This window comes from Cavia porcellus, unplaced genomic scaffold (genome assembly GCF_034190915.1).
Source record: "Cavia porcellus strain 051 isolate PalLab524CR breed Dunkin Hartley unplaced genomic scaffold, mCavPor4.1 scaffold_16, whole genome shotgun sequence".
Taxonomy (NCBI): Eukaryota; Metazoa; Chordata; class Mammalia; order Rodentia; family Caviidae; genus Cavia; species Cavia porcellus.
The window spans coordinates 36,967,152-36,980,624 of record NW_026947499.1 but is presented as its reverse complement, the minus strand read 5'-3'; the positions used below and the strand labels follow the sequence as shown (position 1 = coordinate 36,980,624).

The window sequence follows — 13,473 nt, the reverse complement described above, 5'->3', positions numbered from 1 at the left end:
AAACAGCAGGGCCTACACCAACCATAACACTCAACAGCTCTGCTTGTCACACGAAGCTAGAAGCAATCTCTCACTTAGTTCCTGACCCTCACAAACCTCCTGTCACCATAGCTGTTCTCAGAGTGGCATCCTACAGTATCCTCCTCAGCCATGTAGTCACACACTGTTAGAGACATCCTACAGTGGCATCCTACAGTGTCCTCCTCAGACATGTAGTCACACACTGTTAGAGACAACATCTTCATTCCTGAGTCCAAGACTCTGCATAGGACAACCTCCAGGTGCAGACTTCCACATTTCTCTTTGGTAGTTCATATCCTTTCCTTCCTCCCTTATGGATAAAAATTACCCCCTAGCACCACATGCTACCCCAAAGCCATTACTTGATGTATTCTTTGAATGAATTAGTCTATAAATGAAAGAATTTTAGGGCAACCATGATAAACTGATGAACAATAAAAATCATTTCACTGCATTTGATTTCTCTGGCATAGCTTTGTTCTAGCTACAGGATCTCAGCAAAAATGATTGCACATAGAGTCACAATCATGTCAAAACAAATATTTTTCAAGTCCTCTGGGAGACCCTCCTCCTTCCATGGTGATGAACAAACATCCGTAGAAGACAGAAATAATAATGCCACCACAATACAAGATCGACTTTAAGTCACAGGTATTTAGGCCAGAAAGAAGATGTGGGTCTGCCTGTCACTAGCTCTAAGGAGGATAACACATCCTGTCACCCTGCTGTGAAAGGTACCTGTCATCCCTTTTTTTTGAGGATATCAAGAAAAGAAGCCCCAAATCTGTACACTGTCTCCTCCTACCCTCGTGCTCATCAACCATGCCTTTATCATGCATTTAAAAGACTAAATTGTTTATATAAAATTATAACGTTTTAAAATTAAAAAGTACACAGTCTTTCCTTAAGTATCATTTTAATAAGAAAACATACATGAAGAATTTAGACACACACATGTTTAAAATAAAATAATATATTCTACATGCATAATTATGCAGAATTCTTCTAAATGCTCAGTGTAAACTGGTACTCGAGCCCGTGCTCATCTTCTTCACAGCCCTTGTCTGCAAATGCTATTTTACTGTGAGCAAGGACATGGTAGCAAGAGGCAGACGGGGGATAGGAAAGCGAGGCTCTCGTTTGAGATCTGCTACTGAATACTCAGTGGCCTTAACCTCTCTGAACTTCAGTTCCTTCATTATAAAACAGAGATAATCAGCTTATTGTCAGTACTGAACGGCTTGTGAAAGGGTAAGATCACCTGGAGGGTGGTAGGAGGGAAGCCTCGTTGGAATGAATTCAAGAGGGAAGGGAAAGAGGAAAAGTGATAGCAAATATAGATGAGTCTTATTTCAGAGTTTTGTGTAAAGGAGATCAGAGAAGCAGAGCAGCAGATGGAGAGGAAGCAGAATCACAAGAGCCTGTTTTTAATGTTGAATATATTACAGCATGTGCACATGGCAATGGGTGTGAGCATGTCCTGTCTAAAGGTGTCAAATACCATCTATCAGATGCAGCGTCCTCAGTTATCACCTCCATCCCAAACCTCCTGCTTGTCCTGTAGAGTCCAGAGTCTGCCGCCAGCTGGGCATCTCTACATGGGAACCTTGTGGGCATGTCATGCTGAATAATGGTAAAAGAAAAGCTTCCAATTCTTTTTCCTTAACCTTACTCTCCCTTGCTGGAAACCTGCTACTCTTGAAAATAGAAATGGATTTTAAAAATGGCTTGGCTAAAATTCTTGTAGAAACCACTGATTCCTTTCTTTGGTGCTTCTCACTCTCAATATTGTCTCTTATTTTGAAATACTTTATACCCAAATTTGACTGACTCCCATGCATGTGTGTTCTGTCTTGTCCACCATTATCTCTCACCAGCCCACTCAGACTGGATTTCTTGCTTCCATGAACTTCCTACATATTCTCCACCCAACAGCTATGATGTCCCTTGGAAAACAGGTCTGCGATCATGCTGCTCCTCTACCCTGCATCTTCCAATTGCTTCCTGCCCTGCTTGTGTCAAAATACCAGGTTGTGACACAACCTTCAAGAACCACTTGTGATCTAGCCCTCACGTCCCCACTAGACCCTGAAGTCATGAAGAAACACCTTTGTTTCTCATCTCCCACTCCAGCCACACAAATTTTGCTGTGCCTGTGACCCGCAATTGACAGTTAAATGTCTCTGCCTTGGATACTCTGTCCCATACCCACCTCCAATCATCACTGCCAGGATCTGTTCAAGTGTCACACAATGCAGAATTATTTCCAGACCCCTCCCTGATATTAAATAGCATCCTCCACCAAATCTATCACATCCTATTCTCTTTACCTTGCTTTATTTTTCTTTATAGTGATTATTGCTATCTAAATATCATGCACTACTTGGGTTTTTGTGGCGTTTTTTGTGTATTGTCTGGGTCATCACACTGAACTCCAAATTCATTGAGACACTGAGTTTCTCATAAGAAATATCTTCAATTTTCTTCATGATGTATCTTTAGTTTTTAAGTGATTTATTAGGATTTAGTAAATCCTGAAAATATTGTATACTTTTTTCTGGTATTTTTGGATTTCCATTACCCCATTCTAATATATTAATATAAATAAGTTTTAGTCAAGTATTTTGCTAATTGGATAATAGAATTATGATAACAAGTTCATTCAAATATTTAAAATTCACTATAATTTTTACAAGCTAAATATTCCAATTTAAAAAGAACTGTGAAAAAATAAACAGAATTATGTAAAAATAGTTTTACTAGATTGCCCTATATGTTTCAGCAATAACATGAGTGATATGAGTTAACAGTTCAACTGTTTAACTACTGGCTTCCTCAAAGTTAATAGAAGGATCAGAATGTACAGTTTCGTCTATTTTTGTTGCAAGAAATATTATAAAGCATACTGAAAATCACACTGTCTTATATAAAGTTAGTTGAAACAACATATATAACAATAGAAGGGATGACTAAGTAAACATGAGATTAATTAAATTTGATTTTGCTTTGTTTTGGTTTGGTACCAGGAATCGAACTTACAATCTTACACTTGCCAGGCAGGCATTTAAGCCACTGAGCTAAATCCCCAGCCCTTCAATTTATTTTTTTAATTATTGTGTTATATATAAATCAAAATAGTAATTAAAATAATAATATAAAGAATACTTTTGTGTTGGGAAACAACATATTTAAATTATGCATATCATCCATTAGATACATAAATACACATCCATAAGAAACATAAAATATGCTAAAATAATCATATTGAGTTGATGAAATTATGAGTTTCTTCTCCAAAGTGACTTTGATACCAATCAAGAAAAGATACTTTGTGAAAGTGTAAGAGAAAACAATAATGCTCTGAGAAAACCACTAAATTAGAAGCTGAAGAATATATTTCCAGTTTCTAATCATCGAATAACTTTAAAGCATACATCTTAGAAAAGTTATTTACCATCTCTGGATCCCAGTGTTGTTTTAGCAGACAGTAAAGTTGGAATTTCAATGGAATTTCCAAAGAACAGGAGTGGCAAAGATGTTCTTCTGTATTCATCAAGTACTTGGGTGCATATGAACACCACATTTCCCCAGTCTCACTTACGCTGGTGTGAGACTATGCGGTGATTGAGTCTTAACCACAAGACCATGTTCATAAGGATCAGAAGGGATTATAAAATAGCCCCCAAGCCACCAATGACCTTTGCCCCATCCATGGAACTTCAACCAAAACACTGCAAGAACTACATAGCTAGAAAATATCTACACCCAGAGGAAATGCAACCCTCAATACACTGTGAAGAAAGTTTGAAATACATCTTAATTATGTGATATCACTGAGGCACTAAGATTGTGTGAGTTAACTGTTGCCTTTCCTAGTGAATAGAATGAAATTATCTTACCTCACATAATCTCAGTCCTATGGGAAAACGTTGATGAAAATGTAAAATGACCTCTAGTTACTAACATAAGCATGTGGCAATTTGATTTTATTCATGGGAACAAATAGATACATGGACTTTGATATTTGTTTTTAAAGGTTTCCTAATGTGCTGTGCTCTCTCCAGGATGATGTTAGGATAAAATGTAGTCAGCTTTCTATATAAACAGGTTCTACATTCCTGGGCTCAAATACCCATGGATTGAAAATAAACCTAGGCCTGTAAAATGCTGCATCTATACTGAATGTTCACAGACTTTTCTTTACAATATTCCCTAAACATCATGGAGTAGCAACTCTTCTCATAGCATTTATATTGCACTAGATAATGTAAGTAAACTACAGATGATTTGAAGTATACAAGAGGATGTGTGTAGGTGATATGCAAATACTGCATTATTTTGTGTAAGGAATGGAATTTGTTGCTGGAGGACTGGGGTCCTGGAATCAATTTCTCACAGATACCAAGAAACAGGATGACTGTTAGACATGGTTGAAACTATAAGTTATGGCTGAGTAAGTAGGTCAGCAAATCATCTCTTTAAAAAGCAATGATAAATCTAGACAAAATTGAATTTTAAAAAAAGTGAAGGATAAGACAAAATAAAAGATTCCATTAATCTGAGAAGCATTCACCTGAAACACTACTGAGGTTCAGGACAGAAGAGTAGGAATATTTGTTGTTCCTGGTAGGGATACCCCATACCTGGTTACCATGAAGGTTCCACTTGGGTGGGAAGGTTGAGTACTAGTTCTCTCTGTTACTATGGGTACAGTGGCTCAGATGATATAGCATGGAAAATAATGAGGAAAATTGCAAGATCTTTGGCAGAAGAGATATTCTTGGTGGCTGGAAACTCAGAGGAGTGATGATGGAATCCATGGACAAAGATTTTATGAGGAACAAGCGAGTATCTGACACTGTGTAAATGTTCAGTGGAGATCAGAGATCCTCATTAATCATGAGGCAGTGCTCCAAGGCAGAGGTGAGGAAAAAGGACCAATAGAATTGAAACAGATGGGAAGACTCAAAAACAGTGTGCACTTTGAATACACTTCCCTGCACATATGTAGACCTGTCTACTGAGGACAGGAGTTTCTTGGTGCTCAAATTGTTTGAACAAAGACAGCTCACTTTTTGGTGGGTCATTGAGTCGTACAGACAGTGTAACTCTTTGGAAATGAAAATTAGAAATAAGAAGCAGAAGAATAACAAAAACTATGCAAAGACATCATGGAGGGAATAGACTACATAGCATCCACCCAAACAAGTATATAAAGAAAGAGATACACAGAAAATGCAGCAAGAAAAAAACAATCTGGGAAAAGTCAGAATCCACAACTATCAGAAGGTAACTGTCCTTCTTGTTAACAAGAGATTATGAAATAGTAGAAAAAAGGGAAGGAGGAAGAGAGGCAGGGACAGAGGGAGGGAGATGGAGTAAATAATGGAAGGAAGGAACTGAGACCAACACTCAGAGAAGTCACAGGACAAGAGAAACCTCTCAGAAGCCTCAAGAAAGAATTAATTCATCAGAGACAAAGAATTAGTACTAGGAATCACAGGCAACTTAGTCTTAGAAACCATGGATGCCAGAAGATGGAAGATGGCGTCTATATTCAAAATGCTAAAAGTAAATGTCCAGCCAAGTAATTCAGAGCAAGCAAACTATACTATTCCATAAAAAGAGAAACTGAGAAGCTTACCCACTCCCATACCTGCTCTATAAAGAAATAAGAAAGAGCCCTAGAGGCTAAAATGAGATGGCTCATACCAGTAAGTCAAATCTGTGTAAAGAAGTAAAGAGCATTATAAAAACAACTACACATATAAATACAGAAGGCAGTATAAATGCCTTTTGGCTTATAAGGTCTTTTTCTCTTGGTTGCTTTTAAACACAACTGCATAAAGCAATAATTGTAAAATGTTATTGTAGGACTTATCTATAAAGATATAAGCTGGATATCAATAGCCAAGGAACAGGATATAGAAAAAAGTTTGTATATACCATTGAAATTAATTTGTTATTAATTTAAACCATATTGTAAATGTGGGAAAATTATAAACATACTACATTCTGACACAAATTAGATTCAAAGATGCAAACAAATTAGAAGTAAAGCAATAACAAAAGATCTATCATGCTAACAGTAATCAACAGAGAAGTAGGATGTGTATATGAAGGAAAAATAGATTTTAAGTTAAAATAGTCATTTCTAGAAATAAAGTACATTACATAACAATAAAAGGGTCAATCTAATAAGAAAGTAGAATTCTAAATACATGTGTACCTATCAACAGAGTGTCAAATTACTAAGACAAAGCTTGGCAAAATTGAAGGGAAAAATAAACATTTCAAAAATCATAGTTGAAGACTTCAATACTTTGCTTTCAATCATGAATAAACAACCAGAAAGTGGATTCACAGGGAAATAAGAGATCGTCTTCCAAAATAGACCATACTTCACGCCTTAGACAGATAGTGCCACATATATAAAAGGATTAGGGTTGTATAAGATATCTTTTATCAAACTACAATGAAGAGATATTATAAACTGATAAAAAGAAACCTAAGATATTCACAAAATTCTGAAAATCAAGAAACATACTCCTAAATGAGCAAAAGATCAAACAAGAAATAAAAGGAAATTAGAAAATGATTTGATATGAATGAAAATAAAATACATATACTAAAAAGTACAGAATTCAGAAAAAGCAGTGCTTACATACAAATTTATATCTGTTAACTCTTATGTGTAAAAAAAAAAGAAAAAAAGAGAAAAATGTCAAATCAATAATCAAATGTTCCAAATTTAAAATCTTGGAAATAAACAGCAAGCTAAATTCAAAGCCAGCTCAGAGAAGAAAAGAAAACACATTAGATCACAAATAAATAAAACTGGAAATAGTAGCACAATGGAGAAAGCAAAACCAGAAGTTGATTACAGGAAAAGATGGAAAGATCAATAAAAAACTGACAAACATTACAATTGGAATGACTAAAAACAGGGAGAAAAAATAAGTTACTAAAATAAGGAATTAAAAAGAGGGAACATTACTACCAACAGATAAAATGGAATATTTCATTCTTACGGAAACTGTATTCCATAAAAATTAAATAACTCGGGTAAGATGGGAATTACATGAACTACCAAGAAGAAATAAATAAACAGTTCTACATGAAGTGAAGAGATTAATGTGAGAAAAAAACCTTTTAAAGCAAAAATGAGGCCCTGCTGGCTCCACTTGGTGACATTAACCAAAACTTTAAAGAAAAAGGCCAAGAGTTTAGCTCAACAGCCTGCCCCCAAAAAACTTTAAAGAAGAATTAACACTTTTAAATCTCTTAGGAACATGAAAGGCTAGGCATCCCAACTCATTCTGTGAGGCTAGAAATACCCTCACATCAATAAAAGATAAAATACCGTAAGGAAGAGTGACACAGAGGAACATTCCTTATGAATATAGATGAAAGCAACCTCAAGAAGATATCAGCAAACCAAATTCAGCAGCATCTAAAAGGAATTTTAAACCATGACATACAAAAATCAGTTGATGTAATATATGATGATAGAATAAAAGATACAGCCACAAGTTCACCTCAACAAATGAAGAAAATCCCCTTCATTAAAAAAAAAAAAAAAACAATCTCACACTAGATGCTAAAGCTGTCAACTCTGTTGGTTGGGATCACATGAAATGATAAAACCCAACTACCTGTTCCCAGAGCAGTTTTGACTGACTGAAACTAAAAAGGACAACAAATGTTTCCTATTCAGTATATGAAGATCTAAATTAATTTCCTTCATAAGAATAGACAAAAAATATAGGTACATGATAACACTTAACAATAACATGAAAGGACAAGGAAAAGGATATGTAGACGCAGATGGTTGTTGTTGGCATCCAGGCTGTATCAATACACTGTGGCAAGAGACTACAACCTCCAAGGAGACGAGGCTGCAAGCCAGGCCTCCGCCAGCCTGCAAGATGGGCTGGATGCTGGAGCTGTCCCAAGTTACTCCTTTTGTCAGATTCATTCCTAAGTATTTCATTTTGGGGGATGCTACTGTAAAAGGTATGGTTTCCCTAATTTCCCTCTCTGTGAATTTGTTGCTTGTGTACAGGAATGCTATTCATTCTTGAGTGTTGCTCTTGTATCCAGCTATACTACTGAGTTTGGTTATTAAATCTGTAAGCCTTTCGCTGGAGCTTTTGGGATCTTCTACGTAGAGTATCATGTCATCTGAAAATAATGATAATTTTAATTTCTTCCTCTCTATCCTTATTCCTTGCATTTTTTTCTCTTGTCTAATTGCCCTGGCTAGTGTTTCCGAACTATATTTAATAGGGGAGGTGATAGTGCACATACTTGTCTTGTTCTTGACTGTGGAATGAAAGTTTTCATTTTTGATCATTTAGTATAGTGTTTGCTATTGGTTTGTTATAGATGGCTTTGATAAAAGATAAAGACTATTACAATTTGCTGTCGGGTTTTAATCATGAATGGGTTTTGGATTTTGTCAAATGCTTTTGCTTCATCTATTGAGATGATCCTGTGATTTTTGTCCTTGGTGTATTGTGTTTATTGATTTATGTATGTTGAACCTTCTTTGAATTCCTGGTATGAATCCAACTTGATTATGGTGTATAATCCTGATGTCTTGCTGTATTGTTTGCCAATATCTTTTTGAGGATTTTTGTATCTATGGCCAATAGGGAGACTGGCCTATAGTTTTCTTTTTCAGTTAGTTCTTCTCTAGCTTTGGAATCAGGCAATACTTGCCTCCAGAAATGAACTTGGAAGTATTGCTTCCATTTCTATTTCCTTACAGAGATTCAGCATTAGTGGCATTAGTTCTTCTCTGAATTTCTTATAGAATTCAACTGTGAATCTGTCAGGGCTTGGGCTTTTCTTTGTTGGTAAATTTTTAATTACATAATAGCCCTACTGCCAAAACTGCTACACAAATTTAATATAATCTCAATCAAAATATCATTAGCATACCTCACAGAACTGGAGAAAACATTCCTAAAATTATTTGAAACCAGAAGAAACCTAGAATAGCAAAAGCAATTTTGAGCAACAAAGGCAAGTTGGTATTCCAATCCCTGACTTGAAATTATACTACAAAACTACTGTGATAAACTCAGCCTGGTATGAGGATCAGCGGAACAGATTAGGAGATGGAGACACAACTAAAAACACACTAACCAACTTGTCTTTGACAAAAGAGCCAAATATGTTCACTGGAAGAAAGATATTCTCTTTAATAAATGGTACTGGATATACTAATTACCACATGCCCAAGACCTAAATTAGACCCATGTCTATCATCATGTACTAACCTAAAATCAAAATGAATCAAAGATCTAAATATTAAAACAGAAACACTAAATATACTGGAACAGAAGATACATAGAAATCTTAATGACATACAAGTAGGCATAGATTTCATGAACAAAGTGAAGACTGCATAGGAAATACAACAAAGAATCATCAAATGGGATCTCACCTTTTAAAAAAGCTTTTACACAGGAAAAGACATCACCAATAACATGAAAAGACAACCCACAGAGTAAGAAAAAATTATAGGACTTCTGGGAGAACATGGCAGATAGATAACAGCAGCTACAGAGGCTCTCTGAGATAGCCAGCTTAGAGTCCAGGAATGGTGTGGTGTGGGGAGTCCTAAGCAGGGGGAGATATACCCTGTCGACCCAGGAATGAACTAAGCTGAGAGAAACCAACTGGAAATGCAATCCCGGTGCTACGACTGGAACAGTTAAAGTCTCAGTGCTGAAGCTGGAACCCGCATCTCTGGAAACTGCAGCTTGAATTTCCTGCTACCACTGCTGCATCTGAATTTGGCACAGCAGGGATAGAGATGCGAAAATGAAGTCTTCTGAGAGTGGAAATCAGGGAACTGAATTGAGAGCAGAGCTGGTGGGGAGCCCTGCATCGACCTGCAGTGAGTGAGAGGAAAGGGGACCCTTCCATAGACTAGGAGAGGCTCCAACAGAGGACATTCTGGGACCAGGCAGAGTAGCCAGAACAGGAAGCTGCAGTGACTTCAGTCACATATTCCCCTCTCAAGCAGGATTGGTGGGGAGCACTTGATCTGGGTGACACCGCGGACTAAGACCCAGTAGGCTAGCCCAAACCAGGTCCCTGTGCCTGGCAGTGCACTGTAATGCAGTGAAGCCTTCAACAGGTTGACTGACCTGGAGGGGTGGGCCCAGCAGAGGCTGCCCAGGTCTGTGTCTCCCTAGTACACTGCAGTGGGCAGAAACACCTAGCCAGCACAATTCAAACTGTAACTGACAAAGAAAGAAACTGGGCCTCCTATATACGCTTGTATGGAAGGAACAAAAAGTATGGGAAGAGGGAGCAACAAGAAAGGGTCCTCAGTCCCCAATCCTGAGAACACTGATTCAGGAAAGATAAATGCAAAGGAGAATGAGGACAGAAAACATGCAATATCAGACACAGCACCAATAGACATAAAGCGATATCTCCGGAGCCTCAAAGACAAGTTCAAAAGTGAAGTATTTAACAATCTAAAGCAAGATATAAGTAGAATAGTTAGAGAAATGCTAAGCACCACCCAAGAAAAAACAGATGGTGGAAGAACAGAAAAAAAAAGAGGAGAATTGTTTGATGGAGAAAATAGAGAAAACATAGAATATGTGAAGCAGGTTCAAAGAGATTACCAGGAAACTAAAAACTCTATCAAAAGCTGGCATAACAGCTTGAAAGAAACTAAGGATAGATTATCTGAACTGGAGGGCAGATTTGTAATGTGGGAGCATGAAATAAAAAACTTCTTAAAAATAACAAGAAAACAAACAGCAATAATACAAAGGCTAGAAGATGATAAGAGGATCTATAACTTAAGAATTAAGAATGTAAAAGAAGAAGTAGGGACACAAACAAATGAACTATAAAGGCTATTCACAGAAATAATCCAGGAGAATTTCCCTAATTTAGCAAAAGGTAAAGATACTCAGATTTATGAGACATACAGGACCCCGGCCACCTACAACCCAAACAGAACAACATCCAGGCATATAATAATCAAAATTCCAGAAATCCAATATAAGAACAAAATATTAAAAGCCATCAGAGACAAGAAACAGATCACTTACAAGGGAGCACCCATCAGAATTACAGCAGACTTCTTGGCACAAACCATCAAATCACGAAGAGCATGGGGGAAATAATTCAAGCTTTGAAAGATAATAACCTCCAGCCAAGATTGATATATCCTGCACAACTGTCCCTAGAAATTAATGGAGAAACAAGGTGCTTCCAGGATAAAGAGGAAGTAGGGGAATTTGCAACCACCAATTCAACTCTACAGAGAATACTGCAGGACATTCTAAAAGAGAAAAATACCAAGATTCCAGAAACAGTGGCAGAGAGGCCACAATGAATGGAGCAGAAAGCAAAATGAAGAAGACAAACTGACAACTAATGACAGAAAAAGAGCTTAACAGAAATGAGGCAGAGAAGATTGGTTGGTAGGAACAGCTATTTTGGAAAAACAAGACATCATAATAGCTAGTGCTGATTTAGTATCATCTTGCTTTGAAGTCCCATCAAGCTTTTATTCTTCTGTCTCCATTGGTCTTAACAGGTTGTATCTTATTGGATTTTATTATATGTGATAATATAAACAAAAACTTTTATAGACAAGGAGATAATACAGAAACCATTGTTCATTTTCTATTAGTTGGTTCTAAATACCCTGTAATACTGTCATTCTCTTGAATGGTTTTACATTGTCTTGATATGTTTGATGCTACAGTATACGAAGTTATACTCAAAGAGTTCAAGGAAAGAGACACTATGCTAACTAATTTATGTTGGGATATCTTGTGGTGAAACACTATTTTGCTTAAATGGTTGTGTTCTGACCTACGCTGTTTTGTTGTTATGTCCTCTTTTATTTCAATCTCCTTTTTTTATTATTTTTTTTTATCTTTTTAATTAAGGGAAAAGATAAATCAAAAATAGCAGGATATATTATAGTAACCCACTTTGATTTCCTATTAACTGATTTGATACCCTGTATTGCTCTTACCTTTTTGTTTTGGCTGATTTTACTCTATTCTGTTTTGCTTGATAGAACCAAGTTTGAGAATATAGGCAACAACTGTGAAGACAGTAAGATTCACTATGATGTCCATTCTGGTGACTATTATATTCCTTTGAAGTCCTGTAATTTCTCCAATGTTTTGGGTTATTCATTTGTTCTTTACTGTTTTGTTCAATTTTATTGTAACTGATGATATAGGCAATTCTTTTTAAGATAGCAAGAGGCATTATGGTAACCATTGTTGATCACCTTGTGTTCTGTTTTTACATTATGTACTATATCCATCCTTTTGATTTGACTGACTCTGTTTTATTATGTCACATTTGGTTTTATTCTCTTTAAAAAAGTAATAAGAACTGTGGGAGTAATAAAACCCAAAATGTGTAATTGTCATTGTAAAAAAGAGAGGAAAAGAAAGTGCTCTAAAGGATATAACTGCATGTATATTTAAGCATATAAGATAGATAACCATATTACTGAGTTTTTGTTGGATCATTGAACAAACTGTTTGCAATCTCACTGTTTGAATATCCACTTTATATGCTTTAATTTTGTAACTTGAACAAGTATTTCTAAGATGACAATATGTAATCTTTTAACTAGTGATTTCCTACTGTTTATTATTTTTATTTCCTACTGTTTATTTTATTTTCTGTGTAACTTGTACCCTTTTTCTGTTTTTTTGTCTCCTTAAATAAAATTTTTAAAAAATATAGCCAGTTGCCCCTCAGACAAAGAACTTATATCCAGAATATAGGAAGAGCTGAAAAAAATCAGACCCCCCCAATTTCAAAGACCCAATCTAAAAATGATCATTAGAGATGAATATACACTTTCCAGATGAAGAAATATAAATAGCAAATACATACATGAAAACTGTTCAACATCATCAATTATTTAAGGGATGTAAATTAAAACAACATTGAGATTCCATCTCACTCCTTAAAGAATGGCTACCAGCAAGGAAACAACCAATAACAAATGCTGGTGGAGCTGTGGAGAAAAAGGAACCCTTCTCTGCTGTTGGTGGGCCTGTAAACTTGTGCAACCACTGTGGAAATCATTGGGGAGATTCATTTAAAAATTAGGATTAGAGATTCCATTTGACTCTGCTATTTCCCTTCTGGGTGTGTTCCCAGAAGAATTAAAAGCATACCATATAAAAAAGATAAGTTTATACCTTAATAGGTAAATGGATACCACTGGAGATCACACCTCATAAGTGAAGTAAACCAGACCCACATGTGTAAATGTTGCACTGTCTCACAAGTGTGACAATCTGAAAGAGTAAACAAGATCCAAAATATACTATAGATATTGTGAGTAGGGAAGAAATTATCCAAAAGAAAAGAAAAACTGTGATGGGAAAAAGGGAAAAGGAAAATACATATATGAATACAAAACAATGAAGA

General features: G+C 36.1%; 1 protein-coding gene across 25 annotated transcripts in view; it reads right to left on the bottom strand.

The window, feature by feature from the left end:
• The window catches only part of Rbfox1 (RNA binding fox-1 homolog 1), a 2,027,889-nt gene that overhangs the window by 1,281,967 nt on the left and 732,449 nt on the right, over positions 1-13,473 (bottom strand). The window lies entirely within an intron of this gene.